The sequence below is a fragment of the Monodelphis domestica genome, chromosome 4, assembly GCF_027887165.1.
Source record: "Monodelphis domestica isolate mMonDom1 chromosome 4, mMonDom1.pri, whole genome shotgun sequence".
In the NCBI taxonomy this organism is placed as follows: domain Eukaryota; kingdom Metazoa; phylum Chordata; class Mammalia; order Didelphimorphia; family Didelphidae; genus Monodelphis; species Monodelphis domestica.
Genome location: NC_077230.1, coordinates 378,381,121 through 378,394,390, shown reverse-complemented (window position 1 = coordinate 378,394,390; position 13,270 = coordinate 378,381,121). Strand labels below are relative to the sequence as shown.

Below are 13,270 nucleotides of genomic sequence, written 5' to 3'. Positions count from 1 at the left end.
TCCATCTGTCCACACCCAGGCCTCTATCTCTTGTCTGTCAGTCTGGGTAGGCATGTGAGCAGTCTCCCCTGTGGTCAGTGAGTCCCCTTCCTGGCCCAAGCCCTTCTCAGGTTGGGGGGGAGGGGTGGTGGAGGGAGGCAGCCAGAGCTGGGGCCAGAGTAGCTGCTTCTAGAAGCTTCAGTGGCAGCTGGGCTGGGAGGGGATGGAGGGGCCAGGCCAGCTGCAGAGCAGGCCCCTCCCCTCAGGATTCCCCCCTAAGGACCCCTGAGTTGGCTGTGTGTTTGGATGTGTGAGAAGGGTGTGGGGGGAGAAAAGATCAGGACTGGGAGCCTGAGGGATCAAGCTAAGGCTAATTGAAGGGTTCGAGCCCCTGGGGGCTGGTGGGGTGGGGTCCAGAGAGGAGGCCTCAGTGAAAGGCCCTCTTCTCAAAGGCCCCCATGTTTGATAGGGGAGGGGTTCAGCAGCAGCCAGTGAGCCCTGGGCCTGTGGCCAGAGTAGAGAGAGAAGGCATTAGGACCCAGAGGCGCCTGGGAGGAGAGGGCACCAGGGGAGCCCAGGCCTCAGGGGAGGGAGGGGCTGAGACTAAGTGCTTCCTGTCAGCTGGGGACTGGGGGGGCCCCCTCCCCTTCCTTCTCTGGTCTCAGGGGACCCCTCTCACTCTTGAAGGATTGGAGAAAGGCTTGAGGTGCTCTCTCGGTTGGCCCCTGAGGCATCAAATGCTCCCTGCCAGCGTCCATGAGGGCCCAACTTTCAGAACCCCCTCTCCCAGGGCCCTGGATAAGCTCCCAGCCTGGCCAGGACCTATCCTGCCAAGCTCACTCAGGAGGAGCTACTTGCCAAGGCCAGAGGCCACTTCATGGCCTCTGCACCAACCCCTGGGGCCCTGCTGTTAGACACAAAGTGGGGTGGAGTACCTGGTTCCACTAGGATTTGAGTTCAGCCTGGCCCAGTACTGCCCTCTGGCCCTGCCCAGGTGTACCCAGACCCCAGCTGCCCCTTGGGTTACAGGGGGCAGCTAGTCCTGGGAAACCTCACCCTGGAGCTATCTTTCTGAGGAGCTGACCTTTTACCTGAAAACCAAAACTCAGGAGTTCTACTTCCCAGATGTCCAGTAAACCCAGATAAATGACCCAGGGAACCGCATTCCTCCTCCTCTGGGCTTGTAAAAGGAGACAGTTAGAATGGTCTCTCCCTTTTGTGACATTCTGTGTTCTAAGAGCCCTGCCAGCTCTGGCATTCTGTGTTCTAAGGTTCTACTCCCCCGCCCCCCCCCCCCAGTTCTGACATTCTGGGTTCCCTCCTGGCCCTGGCATTCTATGGCCTAACATTCTGTTTTAAGTTCCTTTCCAAATCTGACATTCCGCAATTCTAAATACTCAAGTATTCATATATATATATGTATGTGTGTGTGTGTATATATATAAATACTTGAGTATTTCAAATATATATATTTCTATATATACCTCTCTCCCAACTCCCACCACCACTAAAGGTGACCTGGATCAGGTGTCCCACTGAGCTTTGCTTCCTGGACCCAAAGTCATAATCCCAACTGGTGGTCCCTGCCTCCATCCGAGGATGGGCTGCCTACAGGAAGTCTACCTCCCTTCAGAGTCTAGGAGACATGGGCACCCAGGGCCCCTTCCCCGAAGGGAGTTCCAGGAAATGGCTTAGGATCTGATTTGAGACCCTCACTGCCCTGGCATGCAGGGCCTGCCACTATTACTGTGGTCCTTCCTGCTTGCAGCATCTTGGTCCCACCTGTACTCCATATCGACAGGAGACCTAGTTCCCAACCACCTGTAGGCAGTTCCCACCCTGTAGTGGCTCCACAGTGGAGGAAAACTAAGGTTCCCAGGGAGCTGGATTGGGTAGAAAGGAGCTCCAGGGTGGGACTGGGTCTCTCTGTCAGAGGTCAGGCTGAGCCTGGGGCACCCAGCCCCAGGCAAAGTCCACCCTGGCTTCACTTGGCTCCACTGCTGAAACTAGCCTGGGGAGGCTGTCTCCTACACAAGGCCCCCTCCTTCTTTCCTCATGGGCACAGAATGAGAATGTCAGCCCCAACACAAGACTACCAGAATTGGAAGGGCCTTTAAGAGTTCATCGGATCAAACCTCTTCATTTTACCAAGGAGGAAACTGAAGTCCAAAGAGGGGGGAAATGATTTGTCCAAGGTCACATAAAAAGCGACTGCCAGAACTATTGCCTGACCCCCAGCCTAGTGTTCTTAGCACTGTGTCTCATGCCTGGCTCTGCTACTCCCTCCCTGAGCTCATGGAAGGCTGACTCATTGATTCCCCTCCCTCTCCTACCAGCCTGCCAGCCCGCCCACCCTGGGGGGCCCTGGCCACCTCCGGTTCCCCAGGCTTGGCCACAAGGCCACCCACTCTCCTCTCAAAAGGCCCCAGTCCCACCCCCTACACTCCAGAAACCTGGCCTTCCCCTCCTTTTAGACTCACAAGGATGTATGGGCTGCCAATGATTGGCAATACCTGGTAACAGCCAAGGCCCTGCCTTCAGGGTGCTTTGAGTGCACCATCACCAAAGACCCTCTGAAACTTAGTTTCTCTTTTCCAGCCTGCCCTCTGGGGAGAGAGGAAAGGTTTCTGTGCATTTGGGGCCAGATCTGAAATTAAATGGCCCCTGGAGCTTGTTTGTTCCACCCCTCCCCACTTCAAACATGCACCCATACCAGGGAGATTCTCTGCCTGACCTCCTTTATGATGGGCGCATTGGCATCTTCCCCCAACATTGGCCCATTCATTTTGAATGAAATGAGCCCAGAGCATCTCTGTCTGTATGGGCTTCCTCAGGGGGGGTAGGGGGGGTAGTGGTGGAGGGAAGGGGCTCAGGGCTCCATAGCTCTTATTTTTGGTTATATATATCTGCCCACTGCTGGGGACTCTCCCCTCATCTGCCGGTGGTTCCCTCACTCTCTCACCACCTACTCCTGGCTACATCTCTTTCTCTCTCTATTTCTCTCTGCATTTCTGTTTCTCTCTCCCTGACTCTCTCTGTCTCTCTTTTCTCTAGCTCCTCTCTCTCTTTTTTCTTCTCCATTTTCTCTCTGGCTCTCCTCTCTTCCTTCTGTCCGTCCTTCCCACCTCCTCCACACCCCACCTCTCCTGCTTTCTCCGGAGGGTGGGAAGGGAGGGGGAGTCCATCTGCTGGCATTAACCACATCTCTTCCCTTGCTCCCTCCTGCCCTCCCCAACCTTGCCCCACCCTAGCTTCCCACTTCTCTCTGTGCCAGGCTATTCCACAAGGACACAGGGCCAGACTGAGTCTACCATTTAAGGGGGTCTTTTGGAACAGATGCCCCCAAGATCATAGACAGGTCAGGGATGGGAGTCTATTTTACTGCATGCTTCAGAGGGCAGGAGGAAGCCAAGGGCACAAGCTCTTCTGGAACCATATCACTTGGCCTTGGGAGGCTAGGCCTGATAGATGGCATTCACAAGGGGGTACTGACTGGGTCCCTCCTACCAAAAAGCTCAAGTTGTCCCCAGGGCACTTGAGTTATTAAAGAGCTGTCACTGCACTAAATAATTCCTAGGGCCTCTTCCCAACTGAAAATTCTACCTTCTGAGGTCCTTTCTAGGTTCTAAGGCAAGGCTTCTTAGGTGTTTCCATGTGGCAGTCTGGTGACACTTTTGGACCCTCCTCAGAAGAAAATGTTTAAATGCATGAAGTAGAATCCATAGGGTTACAAAGGAGACCAATTACACAGAAATACACTTATCAAAATATTTTTCAAAGCAGTACTGAGTTCCCAGATGCCAGGGTAAGAGCCCTGTTCTAAAGTGATTTCTAACATTCTAATGTTCCAGATTCTCTTCCAGTTTTAACATTTCATGTTCAGTGTTCTCACATTCTATGTTCTAAGACGCCTTCCAGCTCTGGCATGCAGTGATTTGCTGCCCACCGAGACAGCAACAGGCAGGGAATAGGGGAGTAAATCCTGGGGGCAGAGCCCCAGGCTGAACTGGAGAGTGGGCAGTGATTCTAAAAAGCCCCTGTTTTCAAAGCTTGCTCCCTCTTCCTATGAGAAGCCTCCACAGGGGAACCTCCTCCTTCCCAGGCCCGTGCCCCCCAGATGCCCTATGCTGAGGGCTGGGCAGCCCAGCTGGGATCAGTGCCCACAGGAACAGGCACTAGGGAGGGGCCCTGTCCTTGAGTCTTCTTTACAAATGAGGCCCCCCACCTCCACCTCAAGCCAAGACAGGAGTGGGAAGAAGCAAGAAGACCCAAACTCTGGGTCTGTCCCTGCCCAGCAAGGGGTAACTCCAGGGGGCTCTGTCCCCCCCTCAGCCCCTTTGGGTAAGTGCCTGGCAGAGGGCACAGCACCAGCAAAGAAGAGGGAATAACTCAGTTTCCACCCCCTGAAGCTCCCAACCCAAGGAGGGTGACCCCAGCCCCATCCCTCCCAGGGGGAGGCAGGCTAGCTCCTGCCCCTCTGCTGCCCCAGCTCCCTAGCGAACACAGTAAATGGCAGGCTGTTTTTCTTTACGACACCAAATTACCCCAGAGCACGGCAGCTCCTTCCATCATTGCCTCCACCATAGATCACATTAAAAACTCACAGAGGGCAGCTTAAACACATTGCATTTGTTTCTCTCTATATTATTTCAAAAGTAACGGCATTAAAAATGGATTTTACTACGGAAAATAAATATCGGCACGTGGATGAGTAGGCCGGCTGGGAGGGAGGGGGCCACCAGGGGGAACCCCAGGCATGGACCAGGGAAGCAAAGAGAACAGTGGCAAGGGGAGGTTAGACCACACCCCAGCTCTGCCTCCCTCTACCTAGCACCTGCCCCCCACCTTCCACCCCCATCCCCTATATCACCCCCCCTCGGTTTGGTCCAAGCCTTTACCAGTCTGGACTGGTGCCCACTGGCCTTGGCCGGCTATCCAGAGCCCAGGCCTTCATTGCCCTCCCCTTCAGGCCTGGGAGAGGAGGAGCTCTGGGGCAAGCTGCCCGCCTGTCCCTAGGGGTCACTCAGGTTATTGACCCAAAGGAAAAATATGAATTCCAGTGACTACTGAGTTTGATTTTCCATTAGTATGAAAATAAATATGTATCTACTCAAAGACCAGAGAGTCGATACACAACAGTTCCTGCGGGTGGGGTGGGGTGAGGTGGGTCTTGGAGGAGTCTAGACAGAGTTCCCACCTCCATCCCTCCATGACAGCCCCCAAACCAAGAGGGAGCAGTTGGACTAGCAGAGATAAACATTCAACATATGCCCCAGCTACAACCCAACAATGGAGGTACCCCAAGCATTCCTCATGGCATACAGTGCCACACACAGTCCCCAGCCCTGGAGGACCCACCATTGCCCCATCCCACTCACGACCCCCGCAGGGAGCCAGGCCTGTGCTTACGACCCTCGGGCCAGGTCTACCAGGCGCCATGGAAACACCTGGCCAACATCCTCCCAGTTCCCCTTCTTTGTGTCAAGAGACCCAGAAGCCTTAGGGAGGAGGCGTATGAGGGTGGACGCTGTCTTTACCTCCAACAGGGGCCACAGCCCAGGTGGAGGGTGGTCAGGCAAAGCCATTCCTCTACCACACAAGACCCTAGAATCTGCTTGGGCAATGCTCCCCGGTGGAGCCAGAGCCCAGTTAGGGTTGGCACTGCCAGGCGGCCGCCTGGGCACTGAGCTTTGTTCCCAGCCCAGCCCAGACCCCTGCATTGGCTACCAGCTCAATCTGGAGAGCCCCAGGCATGGTTCTGGCTGCCTTTTCTTATTTCTCCTTCTCTTACCACCCTCCCCAGGGAAAGGACAGAGCTACTCTTGCCAGACTCCCCTCTCCCTCCTGCTCCCTTCAACATCTGGTCCAGCCCCAGCCCCCTGGGGTCTGTGGTGGAGAATTCCTGCCCCCACCAGTTCTGGTGCCCGCTCTCTGCCCCCAGGGGGACTGCCCCTACACTCTATTTGAGCCAAGCCCATCCCCACATCCTTCCTTCCCTCCAGCTGGCTGGGGCCTGGCCTGCTCATCCCACCAGCCCAGCCCAGCAGGGGACCTGGGGGGTCAGGGCAGGAGAGGGGGGTGAAGAAGACCCCCCCTCCCAGTGAGTCCTCCTCCTCTCCCAGTCCCCTGCTGGATATCAGCCCTTTCCTGTAGTGCAGGAAACAGGGCTCTTTCCTACAGACAGCCAGCGCCTGCCCCCTGCCTCTCTTCTCCACCTCGCCAGGGGGAAGGTGGGAGGCTGGCCCCTGGGGAAAGGCTTTCTCATCCAGAATCTGCCAACTTCCCCTGGCCCCTGCCCTGCTGACAGCTGTCACTCAGTGACCTCCGGGAAGGGGGGGGGTCGGGGAAGGAGGGGGGTCCAGCCCAGCCAAGGCCTCCTCAATCAGAGCCCAAAAGGAAACGCATTCAGGAGAACCATTATTTATTTATTTATGCAAAAGTGAGCCGACTTTGTTAGACAGGTAGCTGGGCCCACCTCCTGGGCACCCCGACCTAGATTTTGGCTCCCCTTCTGTCCCCCAAATGTCTCCCTCGACAATCACTGGCCCCCATCCTTCAACTCTCAGGAGTCGAGGAACTTGGGGATCCGGGGGCAAAGGGAGGGAACCCCCTCCCTCTGCAGTCCCCGCCCCCCTTGCAGATCCTCAAATCCAGCCTCGTTTCCCCCTCCCACAGTCGCCGTCCCCCCTCTCCCCCCCTCCCAGTCACATTCCCGAATCGCTGAAGCAATTTACAGTTTGAAATCCAAAGGCAGAGAAGAGGTGGGGAAGTGGGAAGGTGGGAAGTGGGGGGGGGGGGGCGGCAGGCAGGGAGGAGAGGGAAGGGGCGAGAAGCAACACCGGGGGCCCATCGCCCCGGAGCCGTGAGAGCTGCGGGGCAGCCAGGAAACCCGAGAACCGCCCCCCCAGCCCCCCCCTCCCCAGCCGCCCGGGCTCCGCTCCGCTCCCCTCCCCTCCCTTGCCCGGCTCTGCCAGCCAGGCTGAGCGGCCGCCCCGCGCGCAAACAAAGACAGACAGCACCGCGGGCACCGCAGCCGCGGGGCCGGGGAGCGCCGGCGGGAGGCGCGGGGGGCGGGGGCCGGGGCCACCCCGGGAGGGGGGCCACACAAAAGACCCCGGCAGTCCTGCGGCGGGGAGGGAGGAGAGGAGGAGGGGGAGGGGGAAGGGGAGGGGGAGGAGTAGAGGCTGGGGAGGAGGGAAGGGGGGAAGCCGAGGCTGCAGGACTCACCGAACTGCTGGGCTCCGTCCGGGGCTCGCTCCTGCCAAGCCGAGCCGAGCCGGGCCGGGCCTCCGGGGGACTGCTCTCTTCCGGCGACGCGGGCTCTGGGCGGCTGCTGGGGAGAGTCACGGAGCCCTGAGCGCCCCTGGCCGCCAGCACTGACAGCATTTTTATCTCCTCGGCTCACATTCTCCTCGGCTAACTCCCCTGGACATGGTGGTCCCCCTCCTCCCTCCTCCTCCTCCTCCGCCCTCCCCTCGCCCGCTCTCTCGCTCTCCTTTTCTCTATCCCTTTCTCTCCGGGGGCCCGGGGCTCGCCCCCCCAAAAAAACCCTTCCAGCTGCCGCGCGCGCGCGTGCACACACACACACTCACCAACAGTCACACTCACAGCGCTGGACCACCCCTCCCGCCCCCTCCCCAACTGCAAACCTGGGAGAAAAATCTTCTCTCGGCAGGCAGTCCTCCTCCTCTTCCAAATCCTCCTCCTCCCCCGAGCGCCCCGCTCTCTCTCCCTGACCGTCTGTCTGTCCCTGTGGCTGTCTGTCTAGCTAGACTAGAGCCTCCCTCCGGGCGCGGGGCTGGGTGGATAAAGGAAATGAGGACAGAAAGCAGAGGTTGGCTTTGGGTGGTGGTAGCTGGATTTCCCCCCTCCTTTCCTCCCTCCTTTCCTTCCCTCCCTCCCTCCTTCCCTCTCTCCTCTCCTCTCTCTCTCCCTCTCTCCCTTTCTCTCTCCCCCTCCCACCAGGCTCCCTCCCCTCCCCTCCTCTCTCCTCCTCCTGCCTTCTGGTGCCTCCGCTTTGTAGCGCTGGGGCTGTGCGGGTGTCTAGCTGTCTATGTGTCTGCCCTCCTGGCCGTCTGTCTGTCTGTCTCCCTCCCAGTGGATGTAGGTGCGGACTGCTGGCTCTCGCCTGGCTCTTCTCCTTTTGGCTCGATCCCTCCCTCTCCCTCTCCCTCTCCCTGCCTGGCTTTCTCAGTCTCCTCCGCCGCTGCCGCCGCCGCCGCCACCGCCACCACAGCCTCCGCTGCTGCTACTGCTAGTGCTGCTGCTGCCGCTGCCGCTGCCGCTGCTGCTGCTGCCCCTGCCGACTGTGAGCTGGGCTTACCTTCCCTGCTCACCATCCGGAACCCCAGGGAGAGCTCGGCCCGGAGCATGCCGGGAGTTGTAGTTTCCACCCGGTCGCTGGCAGCACCGCGTGCTGCCCGAGGGGGCGGGCGATTGGGGAAAGGAACGGAGGGGCGAAGCTGGCCCCCCTTCTGCCCCTACCCGGACCTTGGTGGGCGAGAAAGGGAAGCTGCCCCATTAGTTCTGGTGTTCTTAACTTGGAGGGCATAAACTTGATTTAAAAAAAAATATTTTGAGAACTGAGTTCCAATAAAATGGGTTTCCTTAAGTAATCCAATGGATTTTATTTTGTGCATTATCCTAAACCGAGGGACCTGTGATCCCAAAAGATGAAGACCCTTGTCTCAGTTGGTGGTGGTAATGGAGAGAGCATTCGAGGTGAGAATGCTGATTTACCAATGGGAATAATCTCTGGGGTTAGGGACAGGGTCCCAGAAAGGAAAAAATCTGTCTCTGGAAATCCTGAGGCTGTTTTTCCTGTTTGGAAAAAGTGTTTCTTCTCCAGCAAGGCCCAGTGGAGCGTGTTTTCCCCCTTCCAGGCCCCTATCCTTTTCAGTGGACCTTCCTGGAGCTCCCAGGGCCCCAGCTTTTTGGGAATAATGGCCCTCACCCACTATTTTTGGCCACCACCACCCTTGGACCTGGGGAGGGGGTTGCAGGAAGAAAACCAGATGAGCCATTGAGAAACAAAAAGCCCAGTTAATCTTCGGGATAACAGGAGGTAGGTAATATATTCTCATCATACCAGGTAGGTTTTGCAGGTGGAAAGCTCCAACGGATTGTGGAGATGAGAAGACTAAGCAGGTCCTAGTTTGGGGTAGGCGCAAGGAAGTTGGCAGAGACCAAATCCTGGCATTGGGGAGGGGGCAATGTGTTCAGCGGTCATCTCTCCCCCTGTGGATGTATCTGCCCACCTCTCCCTGACTGTATCTTTCACCCAACATCCTGGTGTCTGATTGGGTTTAAGTCTCTGCCCTCCTCTCCTATACCTTGATTGTTCAGTTGAAGCCAAAAGGCTCCTTAATTAGACCCTATGGTAACCCTCATATGACAGTGGAACTTGAGGGGGATCAGGGGTGACACTTGAACATCTAATTTCCTGTGAAGTTACTCTTGTCGCTGGTTCCCCTCCAGAGCCTGATGCCCTTTCCCTACTCCTGGCCTCAGAATCAGTCTTGGACAGCCCTAGAAGTCAGTAAGATGTGTTATGAGGTAGGAGCAGGGCTGGAAGCCTCATTTCACAAATGAAGCAAATTCAGAAAGAGGAGGCACATGAATGTGTTGGAAACCCTGCCTTTCAGGCCCTTTCTGCTAAGAAGAGATGGGAAGAGAGGGAGATATTGGAATCTTTCTGCCCCATGACTTAGTATCCTGATGGCTCCAGGGAGGCTTTTCCTACCTTAGCTCTGGGGACTACAGAATCCCCTGGCACCCCAGCCCAGAGAAGCCTGCTTCCCCTGGAAAGTAGAATCCGTTTCAGGTTCAAAGATTTATTAATTGAATGGGAAGCATTAAAAGGTCAGGTATTAATCAAAGAGATGCTTAAGGCTGTCAGAGGCCCTTCTTCAGGTTTGGATCCAGGCTCTAACAGTTATCATAAAATATACATCATGTTGGCACTCAGCCCTAGCAAAGGGGAACTTTGTAATTTTGCTGCAAGGGTAGGAGGGGCTCCCAGCTTAGGTCTTGCCCCCACATTCTAGGGCTTGCCCCTAGGCACAAGGACCCCACCCAGTCTGAATCACAAGCAAAGGAAAGAGTTGGAAAGCTTCCAGGAATCCATTCCTGGTAGAGGGGAGTAAGAAACAGGACTATGAAAGAGAGGGAAGGATATTACGCTCATAAGCACAGAAGTACCCAGAGTTTGGGTTCTTGATGACACCCAAATGAAGGTCCAGCTTTACCGAGCCCAGAGGTCCAGGATCCCTTAGGGACTGTGACCCTGTGTCCATCTTTCTGCTATCCATTTAGATCTGGTTCCTGCTAGAGGGGAAGGCAGTGCAGGGAGGCTCTTCTTAGAGAGATACCCAGTAAGACCCGGTGGGAATACTGGGAAGATGCTGAGGGCAAAATGGGAGTCGAAGGGCAGAATGGCCACACTCTATCTAGGGCAATGGATTCACAGAGCTGGAAAGGGAATGTACAGCACAAATGATCAGAACTGGAAGTGGCCTTAGAATACAGAATATCGGACCTGGGAGGGGATCTTAGAATCACATAGTTCAAACCTAAAATTTTACAGATGAGGAAACTGAGACCCAGGGAGGAGAAATAACGTGCCCAAGTGTCTGAGTTCCAGCATTCCAGAGAGCTGTGCATAGGGGGAAGGTACAGACTGCTCCTGGCCCAGAGGGACATGGGAAGGGGGAGGCTGTGGGAATGGAAGGAGACCATTCTGATCCAAAGCCCACATGGCTGGCTCTGGCTCCTGACCTCAGCTACAGAAGGTCTGTCTATACTCTCACAGGCTTGTCAGACCCCCTTAACAATCCCAACCTTTGGTCCTGTTCCCCACAACCCTGAATGGGGTGTCTCCCTAGACAAGTGGGAGCTCTGGGCCTTCCCGTGGACTGCTGCCGCCACCTGGTGGCAGACCTCATGTGCCCATCAATGCCACTTGCGAATATGGTGAATCTGGCCCTGGGGAAGCTCTTCCATCTCTTCCTCCTCTGAACCCCTTTGGGTGGGGGGGCTGAAGGGGGGCGCTGAGGGGGTAAATTCAAAGATTGGGTGGCAGTGCAAGCTGTAGGGTGACCATTCTCCCTAGTCACCCACACCTGGCTGTGGTCTCGGAAAGTAGGGAAGTAGTGGGGCCCTCAACCTGGTCTAAAGACCAATGGTAGCCCGGATGACTGGGCATACACAGCAGAGCTGGGATGGAGCCCAAATCAGTGTCAGGATTTTTGGGGTCAAAGCTGGATGCAAGGAACTGGGGACAAAGGCTAGCAGTCGGTCTTAGAAACTGAGGGGCAAAAATCTGGGTTACAGGTTTGAATTTTAGAGCTAAAGAGAAGTATGGGACCAGAGACTGGGGAACAGAAGGGAGGAGCTGGGGAAACCAGAATGGGGTCATCACTTAGGCTCAGTATTGAGCCCTTGAAGAAACTCTGTTGTCTTACTTGGGGAGCTTAGGTGGGATAAGGTAGGTTCTGCGCAGTTTCCATTTGGGGAAACGGACCCAAAGGGCTGAAGATTTTGCCCAAAGTTACATAGTTGTGACACCCAAGTGGTAGACCTGAAAGAACCTAGTCGGAGCAGAGTCCAGACCCTGGACCTAACCTTTCCTGGGGGCCCCTGGCTAAGTGTCCTCTAGGGGAGTAGAGAGCTCTAGCTCAGCATCCAGGGGCAGAGAGACCCCCAAAAGCCCATAACCCAGCACAGAAAAACTGTTCCTCCTCCCTGCTCTTCTTTTCTCAAGAGATGGGGAGGAAGGATAAGATGAGACTGCAGCCCATGGCATTGCCTGGCATGGGCAGCTTCCTGAAAGTCATCCTCTGTCTCATCTGCTGGCTTCCAAATCTCAGGCCCCAGACCCATACCACCCAACCTCCCCCTCCCCCCTGCATTCCTCTCAGCAACAGGAAACCCCAGCTCCAGCCCAGACTTCAAACAGCTCCTCCCTCCTGGGCAGGGGGTGTGGGAGGAGAGGGCAGAGAGCAGAGGGCAAAGGTCATCTTTGTTCCTGCCCGAGGTGATGAGGGACCCAGGGCAGGGGGGAGGGAGGGCAGGAGGTGAGGTTAGAGGCTCCCCTTCTGAATCACAGACCAGGGCAAGAATGTACATATGAAAAGAGAGAATGCCTGGGTCTGTGAGTATCTTAGCGTGCCTAGAGAAAGTATGCCCCGTGTCCCCGTGCTTAGGAGCCTGGCTCCCAGCTTTGCATCACTGGCCTCAGTGTCCATGTAGGTACCTGGAAGAGGCTTTGTAGTGCATTGGAAATAACGGGATTTGTAGCCAGTGAACCTGAGTTCAAATTCTGCCGCTGCCATTTATTACCTGGGTGGCTGGACAAGTTGTGACTCTTTTCTGGACCTAAGATGAGAGGATGAGACTGGGTATTTCTGAGGTCCCTGTGTCCTAAGTGTATTCATGTACATCCCTGTTGCCAGATGTGTGTGTGTGCCCATGGTATGTCTAATGACCTTCTTTGATATCCTTCTGTCTGGGTCTCTCTCTCTCCTCTTGGATTCTATAATGTACGTACACACGTGTGTGTGTGTGTGTGTGTGTGTGTGTGTGTGTGTCTGCCCATATTTCTATATGTGCCTGTGAGGACAGGAATCTGAGGGGTGTCGTTACCGCCCTGTACAGCTCATCAGGCGCTCTCTCTCTCTCTCTCTCTCTCTCTCTCTCTCTCTCTCTCTCTCTCTCTCTCTCTCTCTCTCTCTCTCTCTCTCTCTCTCTCTCTCTCTCTCTCTCTCTCTCTCTCTCTCTTTCATCTTTCCCCCAGTTCTTCCAGACCCTGACTGCAGGAGCTCATGTAGGGTGGAGGCACAAGACCTCCCTGTCTCAAGTCAAAGATGGCAGCCATAGATGGAGCCCCAGAAAGGAGAGATACAGTGTCCAGAGGCTTGGTAACTCCATAGATTTTTTTGAGGTTAACCACTTAGTTCAATACTAAGAGGAAACCAAGGCTGCTCTTCAGAGCGGGAAAGTGTCCAAGTTCATGATCTCACCTCCTTTAGCTGGAAGGTTCTGAGGAGGGGAGGCGGGCAGCAAGAAGTCTGGCGTCCTTGTGGTTTTCAAACCATAAGGGATGGCACCTTTATCAAGAATGATGGGATGAGGAGGGGCCGGAGCAATGGACCTTCCCCATTGGAAAGAGTAGCTCTTGGGAACCCAGAAAGAGGTTGCAAGGTGCAGTGGTCATGATGGCCACTAGAGGGAGAGCAGACACCACACTGCCAGACCTGACTATAGAGGGCACAGAGGAGGTGGGTGGGCACTG

The 13,270-nt window shown here is 55.7% G+C and overlaps 1 protein-coding gene across 8 annotated transcripts in view; it reads right to left on the bottom strand.

Annotated features, from left to right (window-relative positions):
* The window catches only part of AHDC1 (AT-hook DNA binding motif containing 1), a 95,922-nt gene extending 87,613 nt beyond the window's left edge, over window positions 1-8,309 (bottom strand). For 2 of the 8 annotated variants that reach the window (XM_056795449.1, XM_056795456.1), the window contains exons 1-3: window positions 8,161-8,309; window positions 7,629-7,777; window positions 7,207-7,312 (exon numbers count right to left, since the gene is read on the bottom strand). The gene's annotated coding sequence lies outside the window, so the exon portion shown is untranslated. Of the gene's footprint in view, window positions 1-7,206; window positions 7,313-7,628; window positions 7,946-8,160 lie in introns of those variants that run through there. The other 6 variants (XM_056795452.1, XM_056795451.1, XM_056795450.1 and 3 more) reach the window with 6 other exon arrangements.
* Between the last annotated feature and the right edge of the window lie 4,961 nt (window positions 8,310-13,270).